Consider the following 14653-nt stretch of genomic DNA (forward strand, 5'->3'; position numbering starts at 1 on the left):
GAAAATCAATGTTTTTTTCAAGAAATCATCTACTATGCAAGAAGCTAGTTATCTTTTTATCTATAAAAGTTTTCACTCTATTGTTATCCTATTGAAAAATACATTGTATATATTATAAAATTCCAACTTTTAAATATTTTCAAATTTAATTTTTTTTTATTTAAAGATTTTATTATTATTTTTATTATCACTTTATCTTATTATTAAGATAATAAGATAATTGTCATATTATTATCTTATTAAACTGCTGATATTTATATAAGTGCATATTTTTATAAAAATAGATAAACCATTTAGACAGAAATTTGTCATGATTAAATAATTCCAAAAATATTTTTATTGTATTGCATATTTTGCATATTTTACATATTTTTGCATATTTTCTTTATATTGTACGTATTTATATATACATATTTTTTGTATATATTTATTTGTGTATATATGTTATTTCATTCGGTAAAATAAAATTTATTTTATTAATCTTACGACGAATTAATTTATTTAATTAATTTTCTTCGAAAGATAAATAAAAGAAAGTTTACACATCGATGTTCTTATCGATTCAATTTTAGATGATATAAAAGGAAAAGAATGAGGAATAGAAAGAGGATGTTAGAGCACGGATGAGTCGAAGAAGAGTCTGACCACATATAGAAGAAAAGATATTGGCTATATGCATGAATACAGTGTGTCTTCTTTGAGACAAGGCAAACAATCAACGATGACAAACAATCATAAAGGGAATAAGAATTCAATTTTCTTCAGACTTCAGCGTGAGTATCAGATATGCATTCACAATCACATTTGCATATATAATACAATATTTATATAATCTATTATAAAATATAACTTATGATCATTCTTTCTTAATTTAATTTAATTATGATTTTAATTTTTATATAGTTTTTATATTTACACGAAGTACATAATAGACGTGATATATGAAAATCCTTTTTCATATTTTAGAAATTCAAAACCTTAATTATTTTCGTATTTTTAGATTTTTTTTTTCTTTATTTTAGATTTTAATTTCGTATTTTTTAGATTTTAGATTTTTGTATTAAGATCTAGACTAAAATATTTAAAAATTTTATGATTGAGTAATGTTGAATGATGTGAAACTTAACTTTATTTTTTAATGTAAATGATATGGGTGATTTTTTTAAAATGATCTATGTATGGTATAAGAATAAAAATTGAAATTAATATAAAAATTTATATACTTTATTGTATATTTTATTTATTTTATATAATTTTTATATTAATATTAAATTATATTAATATTTATATAAAATTTTTAATTTATTTTTCGGCATCTTTTTAATTTAACATTTATCTTCTATTATGTACAAGAATTCTCTTTATTCTTTTCTGTTATACTTTGTAATTTAGATATACTTTACATTAACTTCTGTTTCATAATATATTTTTTCAAATTTTCAATTTTTACTTTAAATGTTTAATTTTACAAATGGATAATTTTTATAATAAATTAAATTAAATAATTTATTTTTATTATATTTTCAATTGACATATGTTTGTAAGATTATGATGTATTTATAATTAAATAATGAATATTTATAATATATATATTCGATTTTCGCGCGTAAAATTAAAATGAATAAAAATAAATTGAAGTAAACCACATCGCTTCAACTAATCAAAAAGGCCCAGTAACGAAACGAGTCAGTGCGCATCATAGTGCGCATCATAATGCGCATGGCAGTAGTTCATAGTTGAAAATCGTGGTAACGGCTGGTCACGTTTTGTTCTGAAGTGCGAAATACTTAAAATTCTTACCGATAGGATATGATATTATAATTATTATTTATATTTAACAATAAGTTTTAATAAGTTTTGTATAATATGCATTTGTTTAATCATTATTATAGCAGAATTGAAGATTTTGATGAAGATGACGAAGGATAAAGATCAATTATCATTTCATTGGAACTTCGAAGACAAGATGGCTTGAAAAATGTAAGTGAAGATGTAATCCATTTTTCACAAATATGATGAGATTTATTTTAAAGAAATATAATTATAAATTTCTTTTTATTGACATAAAATTGTTAGATTACAATCAATATAATATTTCACGTATCTTCGTATATATATATTTTACGTATATGTATATTTTGTGTATACATATATAAATTTTACGTATATATATATTTTATATATATATATATTTTACGTGTACATATATATTTTAAATATATATATATGTTTTCATGTATGTATTTTTCCGATACTATTGCTATAATATTATTTATAATATTATTATATTAATTAATATAATATTATTTGTTTCTTTTGATTTTATGATCAGTTTCAAAACTGAAAACATTTTTATAATTCAATCTTTCAGAAAATTGGTGGTTCGTTATTGTATTATATTCTGTATGTTCAATTTGTCGAATTGTTGTTGAGCATATTCTCTTTCTGTTTTGAAATTCGATACATCGAATTAGTTACGCTAAATTTCATTCTACTGTTGACATTCGTGACGATTAGAATTTCTTCAAGTGTGCTTTATCTATTTGGTAATATTTATTTAATATTTATTTTCTTTTACTTTTTATACTATTGTTTTATAAATACATGTTTATTCAATTATTTATGGAATATTATTGATAATTCTCTGATGAATTTATTTTTTTTTATTTGTTTATTTGATTAGTTTATTTGATCAGTATATTAATTTGTATTATGAATTTTTATGAAAATAGAACTAGATTATTTCAATACAATTAGCTTAATTTTTGCATACATATTATTCTTTCATTGCACATATATGTATATATGTATATATATATATATATATGTATATATATGTATATATATATATGTATATATTTGTATATTTGTGTATATATTTATTTTAAAGATTCAATTTTTATGCATAATAATTGATTGTTGAGATTTTATTTTATTTTATTTTATTTTATTTTATTTTAGGTTGGAAAAATTTTCAATATGGATGTCATGATATATTTTACATAAAGAAAAAAAAAATATAAATAAATATTTAAAATATAAATAATATAAATAAATAAATATTTTTATTGTAATGGTAAGCACTTCTGCATTTTTTTATTAAATTATTAATTATTAAGTTACATAATATATAGATATCATTTTTATATAATTCATAATTTGATTACTTACATTAATAATTGAAAATTTGAAGATAATAGGAAAGATTTTGAAATGATCTATAATTTGTTATTTTTCTTGTAAATTTTCTTGTAAACTTGTAAACATTTTCAAATATTTCTATAATATGACATAAATATTATATTATATGACATATTATATGGCATAAATAAAATATTATTACAGAATATAACATTATATTTTATACATACATATATTATATAGAATATAACATTTTATTATATTCGGTGTGTGAAAAATAGAATCAGTCTTTCTCTTAAGATAATAGATAATTAGAATAAATAATTATTGATCATGCAAAGAAAATTTCAATAAAAAAAATCAATCTAAATTTCAATCTTTTGTATTCAATGTTTTTGAATAGAATTTCAATGTTTATTATTATTAGAATTATTAGAAAAATTCAATTCTTTATTTTCTTATTGAAGTTTAAGTTTCTTATTGAATATAATTTCATTTTTTATTATTCCAAAACTTCAATAAATACTATTTTTAAGAAAAATTATTTTACATTTTATAACAGCTTTCAAGAGACAGCTTCTCCTGCATTTTATTCTTAAAAGATGTTTGTATTCAATGAGCAATGTGGTCAGTAGAGTCAATGTTTGTCTCATAATAGTATTTTTTGTTTTTTAGTGCATAATAAGTTAGTTCTAAATAAATTTAATTATGATAATTATATGCAAAATTAGAGTCAATGCTTATTTATCAATTACTTAACATAAATGCACATGTTAATAGTTTCTTATTTTTATTTTTTTATTTTAAATATCTTTTTTTTCTTTTTTCTTGATATAAGAGAAAATCAATGTTTTTTTCAAGAAATCATCTACTATGCAAGAAGCTAGTTATCTTTTTATCTATAAAAGTTTTCACTCTATTGTTATCCTATTGAAAAATACATTATATATATTATAAAATTCCAACTTTTAAATATTTTCAAATTTAATTTTTTTATTTAAAGATTTTATTATTATTTTTATTATCACTTTATCTTATTATTAAGATAATAAGATAATTGTCATATTATTATCTTATTAAACTGCTGATATTTATATAAGTGCATATTTTTATAAAAAATAGATAAACCATTTAGACAGAAATTTGTCATGATTAAATAATTCCAAAAATATTTTTTATGTTGCATATTTTGCATATTTTACATATTTTTGCATATTTTCTTTATATTGTACGTATTTATATATACATATTGTTTGTATATATTTATTTGTGTATATATGTTATTTCATTCGGTAAAATAAAATTTATTTTATTAATCTTACGACGAATTAATTTATTTAATTAATTTTCTTCGAAAGATAAATAAAAGAAAGTTTACACATCGATGTTCTTATCGATTCAATTTTAGATGATATAAAAGGAAAAGAATGAGGAATAGAAAGAGGATGTTAGAGCACGGATGAGTCGAAGAAGAGTCTGACCACATATAGAAGAAAAGATATTGGCTATATGCATGAATACAGTGTGTCTTCTTTGAGACAAGGCAAACAATCAACGATGACAAACAATCATAAAGGGAATAAGAATTCAATTTTCTTCAGACTTCAGCGTGAGTATCAGATATGCATTCACAATCACATTTGCATATATAATACAATATTTATATAATCTATTATAAAATATAACTTATGATCATTCTTTCTTAATTTAATTTAATTATGATTTTAATTTTTATATAGTTTTTATATTTACACGAAGTACATAATAGACGTGATATATGAAAATCCTTTTTCATATTTTAGAAATTCAAAACCTTAATTATTTTCGTATTTTTAGATTTTTTTTTTCTTTATTTTAGATTTTAATTTCGTATTTTTTAGATTTTAGATTTTTGTATTAAGATCTAGACTAAAATATTTAAAAATTTTATGATTGAGTAATGTTGAATGATGTGAAACTTAACTTTATTTTTAATGTAAATGATATGGGTGATTTTTAAAAATGATCTATGTATGGTATAAGAATAAAAAATTGAAATTAATATAAAAATTTATATACTTTATTGTATATTTTATTTATTTTATATAATTTTTATATTAATATTAAATTATATTAATATTTATATAAAATTTTTTAATTTATTTTTCGGCATCTTTTTTAATTTAACATTTATCTTCTATTATGTACAAGAATTCTCTTTATTCTTTTTCTGTTATACTTTGTAATTTAGATATACTTTACATTAACTTCTGTTTCATAATATATTTTTTTCAAATTTTCAATTTTTACTTTAAATGTTTAATTTTACAAATGGATAATTTTTATAATAAATTAAATTAAATAATTTATTTTTATTATATTTTCAATTGACATATGTTTGTAAGATTATGATGTATTTATAATTAAATAATGAATATTTATAATATATATATTCGATTTTCGCGCGTAAAATTAAAATGAATAAAAATAAATTGAAGTAAACCACATCGCTTCAACTAATCAAAAAGGCCCAGTAACGAAACGAGTCAGTGCGCATCATAGTGCGCATCATAATGCGCATGGCAGTAGTTCATAGTTGAAAATCGTGGTAACGGCTGGTCACGTTTTGTTCTGAAGTGCGAAATACTTAAAATTCTTACCGATAGGATATGATATTATAATTATTATTTATATTTAACAATAAGTTTTAATAAGTTTTGTATAATATGCATTTGTTTAATCATTATTATAGCAGAATTGAAGATTTTTGATGAAGATGACGAAGGATAAAGATCAATTATCATTTCATTGGAACTTCGAAGACAAGATGGCTTGAAAAATGTAAGTGAAGATGTAATCCATTTTTCACAAATATGATGAGATTTATTTTAAAGAAATATAATTATAAATTTCTTTTTATTGACATAAAATTGTTAGATTACAATCAATATAATATTTCACGTATCTTCGTATATATATATTTTACGTATATGTATATTTTATATATATATATATTTTACGTATATATATATTTTATATATATATATATTTTACGTGTACATATATATTTTAAATATATATATATGTTTTCATGTATGTATTTTTCCGATACTATTGCTATAATATTATTTATAATATTATTATATTAATTAATATAATATTATTTGTTTCTTTTGATTTTATGATCAGTTTCAAAACTGAAAACATTTCTTATAATTCAATCTTTCAGAAAATTGGTGGTTCGTTATTGTATTATATTCTGTATGTTCAATTTGTCGAATTGTTGTTGAGCATATTCTCTTTCTGTTTTGAAATTCGATACATCGAATTAGTTACGCTAAATTTCATTCTACTGTTGACATTCGTGACGATTAGAATTTCTTCAAGTGTGCTTTATCTATTTGGTAATATTTATTTAATATTTATTTTCTTTTACTTTTTATACTATTGTTTTATAAATACATGTTTATTCAATTATTTATGGAATATTATTGATAATTCTCTGATGAATTTATTTTTTTTTTATTTGTTTATTTGATTAGTTTATTTGATCAGTATATTAATTTGTATTATGAATTTTTATGAAAATAGAACTAGATTATTTCAATACAATTAGCTTAATTTTTTGCATACATATTATTCTTTCATTGCACATATATGTATATATCTATATATCTATATATATACATATGTATATATCTATATATATTTATTTTAAAGATTCAATTTTTATGCATAATAATTGATTGTTGAGATTTTATTTTATTTTATTTTATTTTATTTTATTTTAGGTTGGAAAAAATTTTCAATATGGATGTCATGATATATTTTACATAAAGAAAAAAAAAATATAAATAAATATTTAAAATATAAATAATATAAATAAATAAATATTTTTATTGTAAAAATGGTAAGCACTTCTGCATTTTTTTATTAAATTATTAATTATTAAGTTACATAATATATAGATATCATTTTTATATAATTCATAATTTGATTACTTACATTAATAATTGAAAATTTGAAGATAATAGGAAAGATTTTGAAATGATCTATAATTTGTTATTTTTCTTGTAAATTTTCTTGTAAACTTGTAAACATTTTCAAATATTTCTATAATATGACATAAATATTATATTATATGACATATTATATGGCAAATAAATAAAATATTATTACAGAATATAACATTATATTTTATACATACATATATTATATAGAATATAACATTTTATTATATTCGGTGTGTGAAAAATAGAATCAGTCTTTCTCTTAAGATAATAGATAATTAGAATAAATAATTATTGATCATGCAAAGAAAATTTCAATAAAAAAAATCAATCTAAATTTCAATCTTTTGTATTCAATGTTTTTGAATAGAATTTCAATGTTTATTATTATTAGAATTATTAGAAAAATTCAATTCTTTATTTTCTTATTGAAGTTTAAGTTTCTTATTGAATATAATTTCATTTTTATTATTCCAAAACTTCAATAAATACTATTTTTAAGAAAAAAATTATTTTACATTTTATAACAGCTTTCAAGAGACAGCTTCTCCTGCATTTTATTCTTAAAAGATGTTTGTATTCAATGAGCAATGTGGTCAGTAGAGTCAATGTTTGTCTCATAATAGTATTTTTGTTTTTAGTGCATAATAAGTTAGTTCTAAATAAATTTAATTATGATAATTATATGCAAAATTAGAGTCAATGCTTATTTATCAATTACTTAACATAAATGCACATGTTAATAGTTTCTTATTTTTATTTTTTATTTTAAATATCTTTTTTTTCTTTTTCTTGATATAAGAGAAAATCAATGTTTTTTCAAGAAATCATCTACTATGCAAGAAGCTAGTTATCTTTTTATCTATAAAAGTTTTCACTCTATTGTTATCCTATTGAAAAATACATTGTATATATTATAAAATTCCAACTTTTAAATATTTTCAAATTTAATTTTTTTATTTAAAGATTTTATTATTATTTTTATTATCACTTTATCTTATTATTAAGATAATAAGATAATTGTCATATTATTATCTTATTAAACTGCTGATATTTATATAAGTGCATATTTTTTATAAAAAATAGATAAACCATTTAGACAGAAATTTGTCATGATTAAATAATTCCAAAAATATTTTTATGTTGCATATTTTGCATATTTTACATATTTTTGCATATTTTCTTTATATTGTACGTATTTATATATATATATTTTTTTATATATTTCTTTGTGTGTATATATATATATTGCATATTTTGATAAAATTTGTGTAAATATCTGGAATTTAGAATTTATTATTAGAATTTATTTAATATTATTATTATTATTATATTCATATATATATATATTCTAACGTTCTATTTTGTGTTAAAAATTTTTTCAGTTCTCATCGAGTAAATCCCATGAACCATAATGTCATTGATGGCAGATTCTACGCATCTAATGGTGAGTCGCATGTATTTTTGTTATTCCGATCATTCAATCATGTAGGATGAGAGATCCAAATCGATATGAATGTTATATATGTAGAATTTTGCACAAATACAGTGATCATGGGTATTTATTATACCCATGAGTAGTAACAGTTTCTTTTTATTATTAGCTCAGGTTAGGTCTTTTTATGTATTTTCGAATATTAATAATTTTTCAAATTGTTTGATATTAAATTATTGTTATCTTTAATTAAACATTAAGATTATTAAGAATAATCTGAATTAAATGTCAAATATTTAAATAATATGCATTTATATTATAAATTAGACGATTTAGATATATATTATAAATGCAACGATATTTTGAATATTTTTAAAATATTTTATCTTTTTTTTCATTAAACATTATAGTTGTTAATTTTCAAAATGGTATATGTAATAATTGTTTCTTTTGATTTGTTGAAAATACATAAGATATTATATATAAAGAAATACTTCGCGACAGACAAATTTTGATATCGAAGCTATAAGTTTTGAATATTTATTTCTTTTTTAAAAATTTATTTTGATAGAAAAATCATCTGAAAATATTTTCGTTATTATTTATTTTTGAGTTAATTCATTAATTTTTTAATGTTATTTTAATCATTTTTAGAAAAATTCCTTTTTACTTAGTTTATTTTGTTAAACATAAAGTAAAATTTCAATTATTAATAGTTTAAAGTAGAATTTCATTAATATTTTGATGCAATGAAATTAATACAAAAGTTCATTAGCTCGTTAAATATAAAATATTTATACTAATTTATTTTTAGCTTAGGATTTTCAGATAAGCCTTTCCGTATTCATTGCTAGTATCTCACTCACGTGGCTAGGTGCCATTTGAGTGAGAGAAAGTCGATGAGCATAATGATCCTAATCGATAAGTTTATTAAAATTTTTAATGATTGATGATGCGTTATCATCAAGTGTATCGTGCACAACATATTTTTCACATTCTGTATGCGTTAGGCTGTGGAATTCGTTTTCACTATTAATAATAATTACTTCAAATTATAATAATTATATTTTATTTTATATTATCTGTCTGAATAACATGTTTTTAGAAAAGTATTTTTTCGATTAAAATATTTTACGCAATGATCGCTAGGTATCATCAGTTGATTTCAGAAAAATGGTACGTAAAATTAGTATTCGAGTAATATGCCAAATCCAGATGTCGGAGATGTTTCGAAACATTTTCTTAGTATAGGCTTTTTGTACCCGGATATTTATTTTTTAAATATAGGATTAGGATAGGTAATATATATCTGCACTAAAGTACGGATCGTTAAGGAAAAGACGGTCCAAAATATGGAGATAGAAAAATTAAAAAATTTGTTAAATATGTAAAATAAGAGGAAATGATCATCGTTCAATTAACTAATCCAGCATGATGTTTTCTTTTTTGATAATATATTTTACTAAGAGCGAATTTGTGAGCATTTTTATATTGTCTAATATGCATATGAAAGAATAAAAACGCTTAATATTCATTGAAAACATATACGATAAAAATCTGTAAAAAGTGATCGTTCAAACGAAAAAATAGTTAAAATTAAAATTTGTATGTTGAATTATTCACCGTCAAACGATTGACGTGGAAATAACTTTTACGGCATTTTAATGTAAAATGCTGTAGAACTATTTTTATTTTAGACTAATTTTGTCGAAATTTATAAATATTCGACTAAATAATTACGGTTATATGATCATAATATGAAACAAAAAAAAAATGTAAAAAAAATTCTTGATTATCTAGTATTGTTACTGCTTGCATTCGTAATATACATAAGTTTTATCTATACATATCGATAGAAATAAAATCCTATATTTTTGAGAATAAAATATTGTTTATACGAATCTCGTGGAATAGAAATTCTCATAAGATTTTTTATAATTTATAATTTTTTTATAATATAATTTTTATAATTTTTTCTAATTATAAAATAATTTTGATTTTATTTCTAAATTGCTTATGTTCTAAATTGTTCTAAAAATGATTAAAATCGATTTATTCGATGATATTTACCGAATTTTAAATTTTATCATTAATTTCCTTACAGAATTTTATTTCTGTATTATAAGAAAGAAGACGCAATATAAGGAAATTGAAAAACATATAGGCCAAACCATTTCATTGCAAAAGTGAATAAAAAAAAGTTTTTTCGTTTAAATATGCAAAAACATGTATTTAAATTTCATTCTCAATTTACAAACCATTTAATGATCCACTAAAAATACTTGCAACATCCAAGCAAGGATTTTCAGGAGCGCGAAAAATTGTCTTCGCTTAATTTAGCAGTCAAATCCGATATATCTGGGTGCATCGTGTATCATCGTTAACATCATTTTAACTTTCCTCTATCTTTTATCTCCTCTCCCTAGCAGACCATGTATGCACCTACTGATAAGGTATTCTGATGGATGATTCGATGCGATTCAGGTCAACTTTTTATAAGACAGAAGAAGCTAGACATTGGACCGGTAATGGTCCCTCTTTTATATACCTTGTATACGCAAGTTGGAAGAGCGAGTCTTGCTTAACGACGCGATTCAGCGATGCGAAAGGAGGCAGAAGCGTGCAACAACCGCCTTATTGTTCGGTGTGCATCTACAAATACCCGATAGCCACGCGCGCGCCGCTCTCATTAAAGTCACGTGACCGCTTGTCACATCTTATTAAGTGGCAGGAAATTTCATTTTGAGATCCGATACTAGCGCGGCTCTAGTTAAATGCGATGTATCGCTTCATCAGTCGCGTTATAGACCGCAACAAGAGTCGGGTAGTGGTGCATGCCTCTGCAACTGGCATCATCGACAAATCATTGAGGGTGAAGTGACGTCCAGAATAAAAATTGTCGTAGCCAACTAGGTAGAGTTGTCAGTGATCGAATGGACACTTCTGATAGGCCTTTTCTCGATAAAACGACCTGTTCGTTCGGTGATGTTTCAGTGCCACATGAAAAAGCAATGTAAATCAGCCAATTTGAATATTGCTCTATTGGATGTGAAAATTTATAATGATTAGGAACGATTCGATTTGTTTATAGTCATAAGAATAGTAGTACTTTAATACTATTCTTGAAATTTGAGAAACAAGAATTCTTAAAAGTCAAAGGAAATTTTTAGATTCAATGTTTAATTATTGTATTACGTATAAATATACTCGATTCTTCAATGACTCTCTTGCATAAACGATGCAATATATTTGATATAAAGCTAAAGAATATTCAACTTGATTAAATCTGCATGATAATTATATAGTTATTTATCCATATATCTTATCAATTTATATGTCATTTATACATAAAAGTTGGATATTCTATAATTGATACGTTATAAAATAATAAATGATATTGCGAATTTTAGTAATTACACGAAATATGAAATTTCAATAAAATCATGAATTGTTCGTATCTCAATTTGTATATTTTAATGAAATAAATTGACAAATGAAAGATTTCGCGAATAATGTGTCAATTAACATATAGATTCTATTACAAGATATTTTTTCATTGTTATGCTGATAGTAATTATTCATCATTTATAAATAAATATTGTCATCAATTCTTTCACAAGTAATTGCTCTTCTATTCTCTATCTCAAATTAATCAAAGCAGTAATAATTTTGAATCACTGTATCTTCAAAGATAGTAGCGATACCTATAATTTTTGGAAAGTCATTGGAAGCGCAGAATCTTACTCTTTAAATTGCATTTTCATTTGGCACGATCCATCTTCGGGTTTCAGTCATCATCATTCAAACGAAAAGGCAATTTTCAAATTTTTATTTTAAAAATTCGGAAAACTTTGAACCATTATATCTTCAAAGATAATAGCGCTAAAAGTAATCTCTAATTTTTGAGATTAGATCGTTGAAAACGCAGAACCTTGTTTTTTAAGATTCCAATATCTTACATTACTAAAATCAAGAAATTTTATATATATATATATAAAATTATATATAAAAAATAATAATTTATATATATATATATATGTAAGAAATTAATCTTCACATTATATTTATATTATGAAATCAATCAGGCACTATTTATTATTTGTGTTCTGTTGCATAGAAATTATTGTCGAAATGTACTTGCTTTCTATCTGTTTATCGAGTTTCTTTCTCTTCTATAAAATGAAAAATGAATCTAGATGTCATGGAGTAACTTATTCCCGAGATAAAGCTACGTTACAGATCTATCTCTCTCGTGATAAAATTACGATACTTTCCTTATCTGGTAATTATTCAACAACTGCGAAGTGAAATAACTTAGAGATAAAAAAGGAAAAAACAGAAGGTAGATAAAATGATGGTTCAGGCATAAAAACCCAAGACAAACCTGCTAGATACGAGCAGATTTCCTTAAGATGGAAACAATAGCAACAATAGGAAAGTACAATGAAGTTAAACGTGCCGTTCTGAAATCTCTTAAGGCTGTAATTTTTATTTAACGGCATTCCTTTTCTCTATCTCTTTTTCTCTTTTCTCTGTTAAAAACTTATTCGTTATCGCGTGAAATCGTAACGGGAACATTAAGGGAATTGTTTCATTCCCAACCTCATTTCATTGATTCCTGCAAAACTTTCTCACTGACAAAGGTTTCTTGGCGTATTTCGGAATATTTGAAAAATTTTAAAACTCGATTAGTTCGTTCATGAGATTGAAACACTGAAATTAACAAAATTATTTTGCATAGCAATTTTGAATAATAATTATTGATTTATAGGTATATAGATTAATAGTTTTTATTTTAAAGTAATAAAAATTGCTTTAAAAATTTTACAATTTTAAATAATTTTAAATACGAATAACTCTCCAATGACAAAAGGAATTTTTATTTTTTTATTTCAAGATTATATTTTTTTCTTGTATATAAATTGTAAATAAATTGCATAATCTGATTCTTTGATTCTTAAAATTTTTTAATTTATTTTTCTACGAAGTAAAATTTATTTCGTTTCTTTATATCTATTTAATTTTAAACATTTGAGATTAATTTTTCATGTTAAAATTATGATAAATTATGCATATTTAAATTACTGTTTCACTTTTATTTTGTTACTGCGTTAAAATATACATTTTAAAGATGATCATCATCTCGGTTACCAAGATTCTCTTCCTCGAGTAGTCCCTCGAACATTATATACACAATTCCCTGTCGTACAATATTCAGGACTACGATCATGTCTGTAATCATAAGAGACCATGTTGTGGCTTGAATAACATGTATGGTGTTGTTCCAAGAATTCCGTAACAGTATAGAGAAGTTAAATAATATAAAATTGTAATTTTACATTTATGAAACGCGTTGAATAAAGCTCTTCCAATTATATTCTTATTATCTATTGGAGAAATTAAGAAAATATTAAATAGTGATAATCAAATATGAATCTATATCGACATTTTTCTGGATTTTGATGTATAAATATGTTTTAGAAGAAAAGATTTCAAACAACTTTTTCCTATACGTAACTATCAATCGATATTAGTTTTCGATAATCAAATAGTTGAATTATATAATTTTAAGTTATATATAAATAAAATTTTGATTTTATTCAACGATATATAAAAGATATATTTACTTAATCTCTGATTATTTTGATTACAAATTGAAACACAAATTGAGAATTAAATCGAAGATGATCTAATCTTTCATTTTCACGTTTTTAGATATTATCGAACCAAAGTTAATATTTAGTGTTCCTCTTATTATTAAATAATAATTGATTTAAATAAGTCTAGTTATTTTCGTTTGTTTCTCCAAAATTAATAAAACGAGAAAGGAGATGCCTCGAAAAAGGAATCTCTTCAGTTACCTCGACCTTCGTTTCACCGCAGATGGCCACTGGTTGTCCTACTTTCAAGCAGGACTTTTCTTTTATCGAATAAAGTTGGCCATTTTGTTTCCGCCAGTAGTCTCGAGTCGGTCCAGTTGTTCACAATACATTTCCGTTCGAACGATTGTCCGATAGAATTCCGGTGAATCAAAGCGAATTGCTCTTCACGTGCTCTCAAACCTTCGATCGGAATATTTTCTTTCTTT

At 22.3% G+C, this 14653-nt stretch overlaps 1 long non-coding RNA gene across 5 annotated transcripts in view; it reads left to right on the forward strand.

The window, feature by feature from the left end:
* The first annotated feature begins 4478 nt into the window (after positions 1–4478).
* Positions 4479–14653, forward strand: part of LOC133667180 (uncharacterized) — a 53432-nt gene continuing 43257 nt past the window's right edge. For 3 of the 5 annotated variants that reach the window (XR_009832428.1, XR_009832429.1, XR_009832425.1), the window contains exons 1-2: positions 5293–5961; positions 8516–8577. This is a non-coding gene — a long non-coding RNA (uncharacterized LOC133667180). Of the gene's footprint in view, positions 4751–5292; positions 5962–8515; positions 8578–14653 lie in introns of those variants that run through there. The other 2 variants (XR_009832427.1, XR_009832426.1) reach the window with 2 other exon arrangements.

This window comes from Apis cerana, linkage group LG13, assembly GCF_029169275.1.
Source record: "Apis cerana isolate GH-2021 linkage group LG13, AcerK_1.0, whole genome shotgun sequence".
NCBI classification, from domain to species: Eukaryota; Metazoa; Arthropoda; class Insecta; order Hymenoptera; family Apidae; genus Apis; species Apis cerana.